Source organism: Silene latifolia, chromosome 8, assembly GCF_048544455.1.
Source record: "Silene latifolia isolate original U9 population chromosome 8, ASM4854445v1, whole genome shotgun sequence".
Lineage (NCBI taxonomy): Eukaryota > Viridiplantae > Streptophyta > Magnoliopsida > Caryophyllales > Caryophyllaceae > Silene > Silene latifolia.
In genome coordinates, this window is record NC_133533.1 from 84,280,948 (window position 1) to 84,294,995 (window position 14,048).

Consider the following 14,048-nt stretch of genomic DNA (forward strand, 5'->3'; position numbering starts at 1 on the left):
GCCGTGAGAGCCTCTAGTGCAGCTATAGAAGGGGATTCAGCACTCCTCCTTTGATTTCCCCTGGAATTCCCATACTCAGCTTTATAGGTGGCCAAATCATCAATAATTTTCCACCCCTTAGTCTCTCCAACATTCTCCTGGAATCTGCCACTAGCTGCCGCATCCAGGATAGCTCTCTGATCGTCATACAACCCATTATAAAATTGATTGCATAGACTCCATTTCTCGAACCCATGATGTGGAATAGTTCGCACCAGCTTCTTGAAACGCACCCACGCCTCATGAAAGTTCTCACCAGGACCTGTTTAAAGCTCGTGATCTGAGCTCTAATGGCATTCGTCTTTGAGGCAGAAAAGTATTTCTTATAGAATGCTAGGGCCAAGGAATTCCAGTCAGTGATCCCATTAGCAGCTCGATCCAGGTCTCTCGTACCACTCCTCGCAAAGATCACGAAGGGAGAATATGAACATAGTTTCCTTCACCTGGTCCTGGGTCACACCGGTTGGTGGGGGTATGGAACATCAATAATCAATGAATGTCTCCATGTGCTTAGCTGCATCTTCATTTGCAGCTCCCCCGAATTGGTTTCTCTCAACCAAGTTAATATAAGAAGGCTTCGGCTCGAATTTTCTATCCCCCCCGGGTAATGCGAATCCCTTATAAAGGTTCGCAGCTGTCGGCTCCGAGTGACTGGCTATACTTGCTTCTTCAGCCATGACTGGAAAATCTAGAGATGTGATGGTCTTAGCTGAAGAAGTGGAAACAGGAGATGAATGTGGATCCTCCTCAAATAGCTCGTTCTCGTAGTAACTAGACAGAGTACTCATCTCTTCCTCTGTCGGCAATACTCTAGATGATCGTCTCAACTCGCGCAAAGTCTTCTCAATCTCGCGATTGAACGGTAGTAATTCACCACCCTGTGACCTGCGCATAAGAAGAAACTACAAATAGAATATAAGAAAAGTTTAAGGAACAGATGTCCCTTAAACTAAGAAAAAGACTAAAAATAAAACAACTAAAATTTTTAAACAATTGCCTCCCCGGCAACGGCGCCAAAATTTATGGGTTAGTCGTGGGTGCGTTCAAGAAGCTGGTGCGAACTATTCCACATCATGGGTTCGAGAAATGGAGCCTATGCAATCAGTTTTATAATGGGCTCTATGACGATCAGAGAGCTATCCTGGATGCGGCAGCTACTGGTAGATTCCAGGAGAATGTTGGAGAGATTAAGGGGTGGAAAATTATTGATGACTTGGCCACCCATAAAGCTGAGTATGGGAATTCCAGGGGAAATCAAAGGAGAAGTGTTGAATCCGCTTTTGTAGCTGCACTAGAGGCTCTCACGGCCAGATTGGATAAATACGAGTTGGGAGGAGCTTCGAAAGGAGGGATCTATCATGTGAATGCTGTTTCAGATGGTCCTTTCGTCTGCAAGAGATGTGGAGGAGAAGGACATGTTTCAGACAACTGTCCTAATCCCTATGAGTCTTGTGCTGCCTTTCAACATTATAGGCAGACGAACACTTATTATGAGCCGAATGTCCATCCGAACTTGAGATGGAGTAGCCAAAATGTCTTGAATCCGACTCAACCTCCACAGCAGCAGCAACAGCAGAATTATGTGCCCCCTCATAAGCAGCAGCAGCCATATCAAAAGCCTCCGTATGTCCCTCAGCAGCAGCTGCAATCCCAAGGTTCTGATTTCAATGAGTTGAAAAAGGAGACCCTTAATGCCATTACTTTGAGGAGTGGGTCTACCCTTGATGGGCCCGCTACGGTCGAGGAAGCAACTGGAAAAGATGAGGTGGAACCAAGTAAGAAAAAGGCAGTGACGAACAATAGCAAGAAAAAGACGATCAGCAGGTATGTCAGTCAATCGACTAACGTACCCAGTCGATCGACCAGTCCGCGAGATACAGCAGCTACTGTTCCTGTAGAAGTCAGTCGATCGACTGACATTCCCGGTCGATCGACTGACAACGCTGCTGATAGTGAGTCTTTTCGTCCTCCAATGCCAGACAACTTGAGAGACCATTTGTTTCGAGGTACGACAACTTCGAAAATATTGAGGCAAGACCCAAATGCTGATGGGTTAGTCCCGGTTCCGAAATATGACCCGATGACGATTAATGGATCATTTTTTAGACGGTCTGAAGAAGGGTCGAGTTACAATAATAAGAAGGTCGTGGATTTTCAGCCTAAATCCACTGACGCCGGCATGAGAGACCTAGAGGAGAGGGCTAAGTTACTTCTTTCAGCCCCCTATCCGGAGAGATTGGTGCCGACGAAGGAACAGGTATCGTTTAATAAGTTTGAAAATGTTGTTCATAGCTTAAACGTACAAGTTCCTTTTCTTGAATTAGTTAATCAAGTGCCTACTTACATGAAATTTATGAAGCAACTTTTATCTAAAAAGAAGTCACTTGAAACTGTGCATACTGTCGCACTAACTGAGGAGTCGTGTTCTTATTTGACCCATACTGCACCTCATAAGCTAGAAGACCCAGGTATTTTTTCAATCCCATGTAATATTGGCACCTTTCCTATTGAGAAAGCCTTGTGTGACCTAGGAGCCAGTATTAGTGTGATGCCTTTGAGCCTTGCTAGGAAGCTGAAGTTGAGTAGGTTTGCAGTCACCAACATGACAGTCCAGATGGCTGATCGATCTACGGTGCAGCCTATAGGAGTCTTAGTGGACATTCCCGTGCAAATAGGAAAGTTCTTTTTCCCTGTTGACTTCGTTGTACTAGATATGCCCGAGGATGCCCACATTCCTATCATATTGGGTAGACCATTTCTGCACACTGCTGGTGCAGTTATAGATGTTGGTTCGGGGACTCTAACCTTCAAAGTAGGTAAGCATTCCATTGTCTTTTCCCAGACAGCTAAGAAGAAGACCCCATGTGGCCAGTAACTTGTAATACGGTTTCCGAAAAGAAATCCTATTTTATACTTCCTGATATGCCTACTGCTATGCCTGTTTCTGCTATAACACCTCCGCCCCAGATTGGGAGCAAATTGGAGGAAGATTCTTCTGTTTTGGATGTTGCAGGAGCTGGTTTGGGGAAGGAAGAGCCGCATGTTGCTCCAACTGTGAGGGAGCCAATCGTTCAAAGAGGTGGTCTAGGATGTCTTACCTACGACACTGATGAGGAGCCAGTCAAAGTGACGGAGTCCGATTTGGATTCTGATGAGCTTGAGGAGGTCATTGAGTGGGAAGATGTCCGATATGTTGATCCGTTGAGTTCTGCGGATGTTGGAGCTAAGAAGAGTGCAGCTGAGAAGATGAGCACTGTAGAGGCTACCTCTTGTAGCCAGAAGCCGAGCAAGTGGGCCATTCCGTGGCCTTTCTTGATCAACTATTAGTTGATTAAGACTTTTTCAAAAAACCATACATTTTATTGATTTCGTTGAACTTTTTATTTATTGTTTTGTGTGCGCGAGACTTCGCATTTTATAAGTTTGCTTAGGATTTTATACACTTTTTACTGTTACTTTGGGTTTTGCGCAATTTTGGGCACGTTATTTTGTGTAATTGCAGGTTTATAGACCTTGATAGCTCAATTTATTGAGTTAATTAGAAGAATTCAGAACTTACAGCAGGTATTGCAGTCGATCGACTGGCCAGTATGGTCGATCGACTGAGCTGCGATTTCCAGGAGCTTCTGTTCCTGTTCATTCCGGTCGATCGACTGCCTACAATGGTCGATCGACCATTATCGCTGCTGTACCTGTTCACGACGTTTCCCCTGCTGTGATTGGTCGTTTTGCGGAATTGAGCGAGTTTTCCCTCCTCTTTATTTTCCGCCATATTTCTGTTTTCTTCCGTTTTTTATTTTTGCGCATAATTACCGCTTCCACATTGCTTTCTCGGATTTATGCGTGGTATTGTTTGTCTTTTCAGGTACCTGTGGTAGTACTGCTGGCTACTGAAACCTCCTAGCTCACGCTGGTTTGGGGAGGTTTCCTTTTGCTGCGCCTAAGTCTTGTGAGTTTTCGAGCTTCACTTCATGTCCTTTTTAATTGATTTTCTCGCAAATTCCCGTTTTCCTTTTATTTCATTACATGATATTGCACAATGGGGACATTGTGTGATTTGGTTTGGGGAAGGGTTTTGCGTTGCATTTCATATTTGCTTGCATTCATGTTTACATTTTGTCTTGCATTGTTGTTTTTTTTCTCTTATTTATACAGAAAATTCAAAAAAAAATTGAAAATTTCAAAAAAATTCAAAAAATGCATGTTTATTTTAGCATATAGGCCGAGTCGGAACGGTAGTATTTCAATGATGACATTGCATTTGCATCTGTTTTTGCCTAAGCCTTGCTTAAATTGACATGTTATTAGTAGAATCATATATGCATAGTCTACGAGTTTTCGTTAGTTTATTTGCTGAACTTGAGACTTGACTTAAAATTTTGGCAAACTACATCATTTTCTGAGGTTTAGAGCTTATAACTGGTAACATTCATGACCGGTTTATCTAGGATTGTGAGTAGTACTCCTTATGAGACATGTTACGTTAATATGCATAAATATGAACTTAATCTACTTAATACATGTATGCATTCGGTTCGTGGTTAGTTGACACATGTGGAAGAGGTCCCCTTTTCTCATTTTACCCATAAGCTCCACACTGCCAAAAATAGCCTTTTTGTCCCGTTTATTACATCCTACATTTAGCCTGCCCTTGTCAAGCTAGTAGTTTACGTTCTTGGGATTGTTACTTTATTTTTGGTAGCTAATGCTCATTTTGAGATGATGTTGGGAAGAGATGAAAAAGGGAAGAAAGGAAACAAAGAAAGAAAAAAGAAAAACAAAAGAAAAATGTTTCGAAAAAGAGAAAAAGAGTGTTGTACTGTAGAGGACGGTCGATCGACTGAAACCCGAGAAAGAGAAAAATCAAAAATCACATGGTTTGAATCTTTATGATTTGGTGATTTACACTCCCATGTTTCATTTGTATCTTATGGGGAGTTGTTTAATTACGGAGATTGTGAGTTTTGTGCTTGCTTTTAGCACCGTGTCGGTTGGAAATTTTGAGCAAGAATTTGGGATGGTTTATTAATTTGGTTCCCTTAGTTACTAGCTTGGCTTTTAACTTTGTTTTTATCCAAATTCGTCTTAGCCCTTCTTGCCCATAACCTCACATATCCATATTTACCTCGGCATGTGTCATGGTCATCTGTTTGGTTGGAATGCATATGTACGGTTGTAGAGATTACTTTCATATTATATTGCAGGCATGTTCTTATAGGTCGCAGTTAGGTGAGGGTCACTAACAAAATGAATTCTTTCAATCTTTTACATATTTTCACCTGCGCCTATTTGAGTGATTTGAGCGACCCGTAAGAGTCCATAATGATAAGTCTCTGTAGTTGACGGTTCAGCAGTTTTTAACGACTACATAAATCTTTTGCATGATTCACATTGCTAATTGATTGTTGGTTGTTGCATTAAATTGGTTTAGGCTATTCAGTTGCATTTCGCTCTGAGATTGAACTCGTTCCATTAGGTTTTAGGATCGAGTCTAGTTCTTGCTTGAGGACAAGCAAGGGTTTGGTTTGGGGAAGTTTGATGCGTGTCATTTATATGATATTTTACACCCTATTTTACACGCATTTCAGAGCTCATTTATGTAGTTTAAGGCTACTATTTGCCCCATTTCGTCTACTCTCGTATTTTTATGTAATATTGCAGATTTATGCGGAAATGAGTAGATATTGAGCTAAATCCGTCCCCGAGTACCGTGCATTGCATTTGACATGAAGTATTTACTCAAGGAACGAGCTTGGTGTGCATTTCGAGGCCCGAAAGACAAATCCACGAGAAGTTAGAAGTCAAGTATCAGCTACTTCAGTCGATCGACCGCTGCCCTTAGTCGATCGACCAGACCACGAGTTCCAGTAGCTAGTTTTTAGCGAAGAGCATTCGATCGACTGCCCTGTGTGGTTGATCGACCACGCCGCTAATTCTGACGTGAATTAGAAGATCGAGAATTTAGAAGCCCATTGTGTTTTAGGTTTTGGAATAAAGTTACGTGATATTTCTATATAACGTAACCTGCTCACATTGATACGATAATCTAGGTTTTATCAAGTTTTACCATCAGTTTTTAGGAAATAATTAGGGTTCTCGATACTGTTTAATACAATTTAGTTTCACATTCGGTTTTGATCTTTCTTCCGCATTCCTTTACACGATATTCTTCTGTTCTTATTCAGTTCTATTGCTTCCATTCGTAGTATAGAATTGCTAGGTTAGATCTCCCGAAACCAATTTATCGTTTTATGTTAATCGTTTGTTTAGATAATTTAAGCATGAATTCGAATGTTTTAATTGTAAAGTTTATTGCTGTTTTTATCATGAGTATGAGTAGCTAAATCCCCTGTGCTAGGATGTAGGGAATCTGTAGTGTAGGCGGCATTAGAATAGGACGACCTAGAGCGCGCCATGGTCGATCGACTGGGTCCCCTGGTCATAGAGCCCAGTTTATGGGTCCCCGGCAACGGCGCCAAAATTTGATACCTGTCGAAGTGAGTACCAAAAATAATATTTATAATTAACCAAACAACAACTAGCAAGCGGTAGTAAGGGTCGATCCGCAGGGAGGTAGGGACATAATAGTTGCTTTTTATTTCAGTCTAAGGGTAACAGTTTGAGGGGGTGTTGATTTGAGTTATATCTAAGTCTAAAACATAAACTAATTATGCAGATAAAAGTAATAAAGGATGCAGACAATGATAAAAGAAATGCTAAGACGGTCGGTTCACTATAGCTGCGATGGCACATAATTTAAGGTAAGTCCGAAATACAGTCGTGTAGGATGGGTAAAACATGTCCTCTCGGTCCAAGTTAACTAGTAGCTCCTTTCGGCCTATGCTACCAGTCCCTAGGTCTCACTAATACTAGCTCTCGCCCTGAAAGGTGATTCCTAAAGCCTAAATTACATTATCTCTCGATCTCAGCAATTTAGCTGTCTTAATTCATTAATTAATGCCCTTCCCTATCTCTCGATCTACAGGTTGGTCAAAACTAAGCATCTAACAAGTCTCCTCTCGGTCTCATTGTTAAATATTGCACTTAATAAATCAAACGATGCTAATCACACATGGGTCTGGTCGATCGACTAACTACTTCAGTTGACCGACCACACGGCACAGTCGATCGACCAGTTAAGCCAGTCGATCGAACATGCCCTAATTCGGGGGTCACCTATTCTAATGCCATCTACGCCATAGCTCCCCTCACATCTTAGCAATGGGTGTTTAGCTGCTCATATTGAGGATAATAATGATACGTGCCTAATGTATAGTCTTTTTAGCCTATTTCAGCACGTATTTCTATGCATTTCTATACTGTTTTTATGCTATTTTGCCCCGAATTGGCTACTTTGGTGTATTCTGTCCTTTTTGTAGGAATGATCGCGAAAGTAGTGGAACCATACTCCTTTTTGTCCTTTTTGCATGCATTTAGAGGAGACGGGATTATTTCAGAAAGAGATACTGCATTTGGAAGCGTCGTGGCACGCATTACGAGGCACTTAGACGCATACGTGAGCTGAAATGAAGTCTAGTCACTCGATCGAGCTGTTTTCCACTCGATCGAGTGGTTTCTACACCCCCAGTTGGTCGATCGAGTGATTTCATTACTCGATCCTTATGCTGCAGAAGATGCTGTTGCTCGATCGAGTAGCTTTTCAGTCGATCGAGCTGTTTTGGCTGAGAGTTGGTCGATCGAGTGGTTTTAAACCACTCGATCGAGTGGTTTTTATGGGTTTGGGCTTTAATTCGCCCGCGTGATGTTTTATTTCGCTAAAACTTATTTCCTTTGCTATTTAAGCACGCTTTACTAGGTTAATTAGGATCATCTTTCATATTATCAAACTATCTACTGTAAACTTTAGTACGTTGCTTTGCTTTTCTCTACTGTTACTTTTATTTCGGGATTGCTTCACTCGGATTTCGTGTTCTTTACGCCGGATTCGCTTGGATTGTAATTCCTTTCTCCTTCTTAATAATAATTAATCATTTGTTGCTTTTAATTGTTTGTTGTCTCATTATTTCTTTTGCCCTAATTTCCATTATTGCAATTTATTGTTTATTCATTATGTTTTCTGCTGGAGCTTTATTTGTTGTTAGTTTAATTAAGAATATGAGTAGCTAAACCCCTTTCATGTTGGGATTAGGGGATCTGCGGTAGAAATGTGACGATGTAGTGAATGAATTAGACGAATTAATTACGAGACCCTGTCACTATAGCAATTTATTTGTAATTTCCGACCTAGTTGAGTGCACGCTTCTATGTCACCCATTAATCTGGCTAAAATTAATCCTGGATCGAAAGATTGGACTAAATAGGCCTGCTATAAACAGTAGACTACCCTAATGAGGACGAAAGTTAAGTTAGTGGTATTTTAGGATAGAAAGTGGACCGAAAGGACCTTTTAACATCCGTCTCACATTAGTTAAATCTGAATCATTTACAACCGAGTCAACGGGACTACCGTAGTGAACCGAATTCCCGACATGTCCCTCTCCCCTCGATAGTTTAAACCGAATTTCCTATCTTTATTGCTCTTACTTTTAATTCTCTTTCCTTTAGATCACGTAGTTTAGAAACCAAATTTAAACAACCCCAATTGTTACCATAGGATTAGAATTAGGCAGCTATAATTACGTTACCTCCCTGTGGATTCGATACTCGACTGCCTCTGCTACATTTTAGTTGAGACCGTTAGGTTTTATCTTTGATAGGGTTGCGATAGCCGTGTCAAATAACAACAATAAAATTAACAACTAAAGCAATTGAATTCATAATTAAACTAACTAAATAATTAACAAACATAAAACAAGAATTCGGCTTGGGAAATCTAAACTAGCAATTCTAAACTACGGAAGAATCAAAGCAATGAAATTGAACAAAGGAACAGAGAATACCATAAAGAAAAACTGAAAAGAAAAGATCAAACCCGATGCAAAAGAAAACTTTATTGACGGAAATATACTCTAAAACTAATGAATGAATCCCCTAATGACTTGATGCCTATTCTGAAACATAGGGTTACGTTATATAGAAGTTCTTACGTAACTTTATTCCTAAAACCTAATCACAATGGGCTTCGGAATTCTAATTCTAAATTTGCGCGTCAGATTAAAATAGCGGTCGATAGACCACATAGGCCAGTCGATAGACCAACTTCCGCTGTACCGTAGCTTCTGATAATCGCGCTATGGTCAATCGACCAAGGTCATCAGTTGATCGACCAAGGGTGCTGTACAGTAATGCATTCTGTTGAATTCTGCAGCGCGCACCGATCTTAAAACAGATGCCATTTCTTCGTTACTTGGTCAAATCAAGCGTTCTACAAGGTGTTGGAAAGCTAAGAGGATAAGCTTTCACCTCCAATTGGAATCACTTGATTATAGGCTCTAGAACTCGAGATATTGCCATCTGAAGCAGGCTGCAATATCGTGAAGTGCTTCTTTGCTTGTTAAACTCGTACGCACCCATGCTTTTGCTATCTTTAGGCCTTGAAACGCGCACAAAGCTCATTCCTCGAGTCAATACCTCATGTCAAATCCTATGCCAAACACTCGGGAACGGATTCGGCTCATTTTCCGCTGGATTCTTCACATTTCTGCAATTTTATACAAAAACACGAAAGTAGACGGAAATAGGGAAAATAGTAGCATAAACTACATAATTGAGCTCTGAAATGCGTGTAAAATAGGGTGTAAAACATCATATAAATGACACGCATCAAACTTCCCCAAACCAAACCCTTGCTTGTCCCCAAGCAAGAACTAGACTCGATCCTAAAACCTAATGGAACGAGTTCAAACTCAGAGCGGAATGCAAACCGAATAGCCTAAACCAATTTAATGCAACAACTAACAATCAATTAGCAATATGAATCATGCAAAAAAGTTATGAAGTCGTTAAAAACTGCTGAACCGTCAACTATAGAGACTTATCATTATGGACTCTCACGGGTCGCTCAAATCACAATATAGCACAGATGAATATATGTAAAGATAGAAAGAAGTAAATGTAATGACTCTCACCTAACTACGACCTATAAGAACATGCCTGCAATCTAATATGAAAATAATATCTACAACCATACATATGCATTCCAACCAAACAAATGACCATGACACATGCCGAGGTAAATATGGATATGTGAGGTAATGGGTAAGAAGAGGCTAAGATAAATTTGGATGTGAGGAGTATTAGCCAAGCTAGTAACAACTAAACCAAATTATAACAACATCCACTTCCTTACTCAAAATTAAATCGATGAAACGGTGCTATAACTAGCACTAAACTCACAACCCAACGAGTAAACTCCCCAACAATTAGAAATAATACATGGGAGTACAAAATCACCAACTCATAACAATTGCAACATGTGATTTTTTTTCGAATTTTCTTTTTTCTGCTGCAGTCAACGGTCGATCGACCAATGGAACCGGTCGATAGACTGATTTTTTTTCGAATCATTTTTTTTTTCGTATTCTGTTTTTTTTATTTTTTTTATTTATTGTTTTTTTTTCTCTTCTTCAATTCTTTTTCCTTCCTTTCCTTTTTCACCATTTCACCAACATCTCAATAAAGAGTAAAATAACCAAACCGCAATAAACATATTCCCAAAAACTAAGACTACTAGCTTGACAAAGGCAGGCTAAATATAGGATGTAGTTAAGGGACAAAAGGCTAAATTTGGCTATGAGGGGTTTATGGGTAAAATGAATAAAGGGAAACCTCTACCACATGTGTTAACAAACCACGAACCCGAATGCACACATGTATTAAGCAGATGAAGTTCATATTAATGCAAATTAATGTAACATATCTCATAAGGAGTACTACTCACAATCCTAGATAAACTGGTCATGAATGTCACCAGTTATAGGCTCTAAATCTCAGAAAATGATGGTGTTTGCCAAAAATCTAAGTCAAGTCTCAAGTCCAGCAAGAAATTAACGAAAACTCATAAACTATGCATATGATTCTACTAATAACATGTCAATTAGCAAGGCTTAGGCATAAACGGCTGAAAATGCAACGTCATCATTGAAATACTTCTTGGAGTTAGTGTCCTCCACAATAGTGCGTTAACATAATAAATCTCATTAATAGAATATCATCAGATATTTAATTATTTGATCCTCGTCAGTTGATTAACGTAAATCGATAACGGTTGGCTGACTAGAGTTTGACGTTATTGTCGTGAGACGGCGGTGATCAACTGACCTCTTTCGGTCACACCTAAAGGAACGAACCCCAATTGATAACTAAATAATTGTATGAGATACAATTTGTTTAGTCCCTTGATTTATAGACTAAGAGGTTAGTCGATTATTATTAGGGAGATTTCGAGTTGCGAACTCGAGGAGTGACAGTTATTATTTAATTATGTGATAATTACACATAATTAAATAATAAGTTTTGGGAAACGGGTTTTAGTTAATTAACTGTTAATTTACTAAAATTATACTAATTGATTAATGTGATTAATATTAGTACGTAAATAATATGTGTAGTGCTACATGTATATTTACGGAGTAAATTGGACGAATTAATTATGGAAGCATTTAAACATGATACGATGTTTAAAATAATAATTACACGGATTTGTGCGACAAATATAAAAACCAATATGGACCCGTATATGGTCATGTGGACCGTGTAAAATAAGTGTAATGGATGATTACTCACATAATCATTTTACCTTATTTTGTATACTACCATAATATATATCTTATACTAGATTTTGCATGTGATGTAAGATAAAATTATAAGACAAAAAAATGTGTCCACTTGATGACTCCACCCGCCACTTCCTTTTCCTCCTTACACACTCCATATATTTGTTCACTACTTCACACTACCTCTCTTACACAATTCATTTCATTTTGCATGTGAACAAACTTCTTCTATCTCTCTACAATAATTCTCTAGTATACATTATTAGTAAGAAAAGTTAGTAATATTACTAGTATTATTATCAAGGGCACATATTAATAAGTTACTAGTTCATACTTGTTAATATTGTTGGGTAGTTCGTGGGTGCTACTTGGAGGAGACTTTCTAGTTGAAGGTTTTTCAAGGAGGATCATCCACATCATTTTAGCTCAAGAACAAATTAGTAAGGAGAACTAATTTGTGCCCATTTTACCTTATATTCAATGTAAGGAAATTATTTTTCCTTATACTTTCTTTTTATGCTTTCATATTAGCATGCATGTTACATAGACCACATAAACAACAATTTATGAGATAAATTTATTTTATTATAGAGTCTAATATGGATCTATGATCTTTCAAGTGGTATCAGAGCTTAGGCTTGTAATTTGCATGTTGATTTTAAGCATTTTAATGAATTATGAGATAATTAGTAAAAACTCAAAAATTGTGTTGGAAGAGGTTTTAGCATAAAATTTTTGGGACATGCATACCTACTGATCTCAAAAGGTTAGTGGAATTTTTTGGTGATTTGTGAAGTAATTTTGCTAATTTTAATGATTTTTGGTAGAAAACCGAGTCAAAATGTCGCATTTTAGTGAAAAATGGACTAAAATTAGTTAAATGTTGATTCGGTGCATGGAATTTTTATGGTAGTTCATGCATGTTTTCTACTGATTGTATGCAAAAATTTGAAGGTTGGTTCGGATTTTTGCATGTTTATTGATTTTTTGAGTAAAAAGTCGATAAAAGTCCAATTAATTAATCATAATTTCGAAATTTTTGATTCTGCCCATGATAAATTTTTGTACATTTAAGAATATTATTTAAATGTCAAAAGTGATTTTGCATGTGTGGTTTCACTTTGTTTTGATGTTTATTGGTTTTAGTGGCTAAAAACCGAATAAATATCGATCTTTTTCTTCACAAAATTTATCCGGAATTTTTGGGCAATTTTTCTGACATTTTGGTAATCTTGGGAGTGTTCCAGAATATTAAAAATTTTTGTTTCAATTTTGTGGGTAATGTTTCAATTATTTTTGATTTTTACTTAAATATTATGATTTTACCGATTAAATTAGCAAAATATCACCAAATCAAACTAATAATTTATCATAAAATTAGTGAGGACTAATTTTGAGGTTCAAAATAGTTTGGACTTAAATGAGATTTAAGAGTTAATTATTGATTTTTACATGTTAAAAATCGATTAAATCCACAAAAACCGAGATGGATACCAATGAATGATAGGTAGGGCGATTTTGGCATCATATTTACAGCATTTTAAGCATATTTATTTAAGTTGAATGAATGATTGTCATTTATTTAAATTATTTATCTTTTGTACCTAGTATGGCCTAGTTAATTTTAATCGTTATTACCCGAAATGAATGGGAATATCGATTTGTTTGTAATTAAATACGATCTCGTATCGTCGGTTTGTAATTAATTAATAGTTTTATTCATTTTATTAATTAATGTATAATAGGAATAGTTATGTAATTCATTTGTAATAGTTATTTTACCGGCGTTTCCAAAAGACGGATTACAACGAGACGGAGTCTATTTCTGGAAGGTGTTCCAAATCCCACAGGGAAGAGCCACTTATGGAATGAAGAGGCAAGGGACCAAGGAGTTGGTTTCCGAAATGTAATAGACTAGTTTTTTATTAACTAGGAGGCCATACTAGGATTTATTCATATGCTTACATGTTTGCTTGTTTTATTATCGCGCATGCCAAAATCGCCACTCACATGCATTTCATTTTATTTTCGCGGTTGTCAATTCACGTCATTTACATTCACCGAATTAATTCACTTATAAGTAATTTATGACTAAATTGACATGATCTCTCACATAACTAAAATTGAGATTAGCCTTACCAATTAGTAACACCTATGAATCTCTTATTCATTAGAGCCACGCTCGCCCAAGCGGGGTGTTCTCTTTTTACCTTGGGTAAGTAGGGTGGTAAGCGGTTATCACACGCCAAAATTGGTTGGACTCAACGGGATATAAGACGGTCTTGTCTTCCGGGGCTAGTAGATGAATTTGAGGAAATTTGTCGACCAAGAGTT

General features: G+C 38.2%; 1 non-coding gene across 1 annotated transcript; it reads left to right on the top strand.

Annotated features, from left to right (window-relative positions):
* The first annotated feature begins 228 nt into the window (after positions 1–228).
* On the top strand, positions 229–334 carry LOC141597950 (small nucleolar RNA R71). The gene has a single exon (XR_012523157.1). It is a non-coding gene; the product is annotated as a small nucleolar RNA R71 (small nucleolar RNA).
* Positions 335–14,048: the final 13,714 nt, after the last annotated feature.